At 37.9% G+C, this 359-nt stretch overlaps 1 long non-coding RNA gene across 1 annotated transcript in view; it reads left to right on the top strand.

Moving 5' to 3' along the window:
• Nucleotides 1-245: 245 nt before the first annotated feature.
• LOC119594935 overlaps nt 246-359 on the top strand; it is an 892-nt gene continuing 778 nt past the window's right edge. The window contains exon 1 of the long non-coding RNA XR_005230664.1: nt 246-289. This is a non-coding gene — a long non-coding RNA (uncharacterized LOC119594935). The remainder of the gene's footprint in view (nt 290-359) is intronic.

Genomic DNA, 359 nt, shown 5'->3' with positions numbered 1-359 from the left:
AACCATTACTGTTATTACAATTTTCTTGGCCTTATATGGATAGATAGGTAGATGGGTAGACATGTGATATATTGATATGTCAGTATGCTCGTATGCATGTATGAAGACGTTATACTTTCAAAATACCTGTGGTCAGCAACAGCATTGACGGTTCACCTTCGCGCTATTGCCAATGTTTATGCGGCAACTAGACGCACTTTGGGAGCATATAAAAAGCCCGTTTCCTGCCTGCAAAAACAGTTCAGCCTATAGCCTTCTTCTAGACATAACATTCCGATTCTACGCGATGGTTTGGGTTTTGCTCTCGAAGATAAATTATCTTTACTCATTACTTTTTTTCGATTTGTCTATTATAAAAT

The sequence above is a fragment of the Penaeus monodon genome, chromosome 34 (genome assembly GCF_015228065.2).
Source record: "Penaeus monodon isolate SGIC_2016 chromosome 34, NSTDA_Pmon_1, whole genome shotgun sequence".
NCBI lineage: Eukaryota > Metazoa > Arthropoda > Malacostraca > Decapoda > Penaeidae > Penaeus > Penaeus monodon.
The sequence above is the reverse complement of the archived record's forward strand: the minus strand, read 5'-3'. Positions and strand labels throughout refer to the sequence as shown.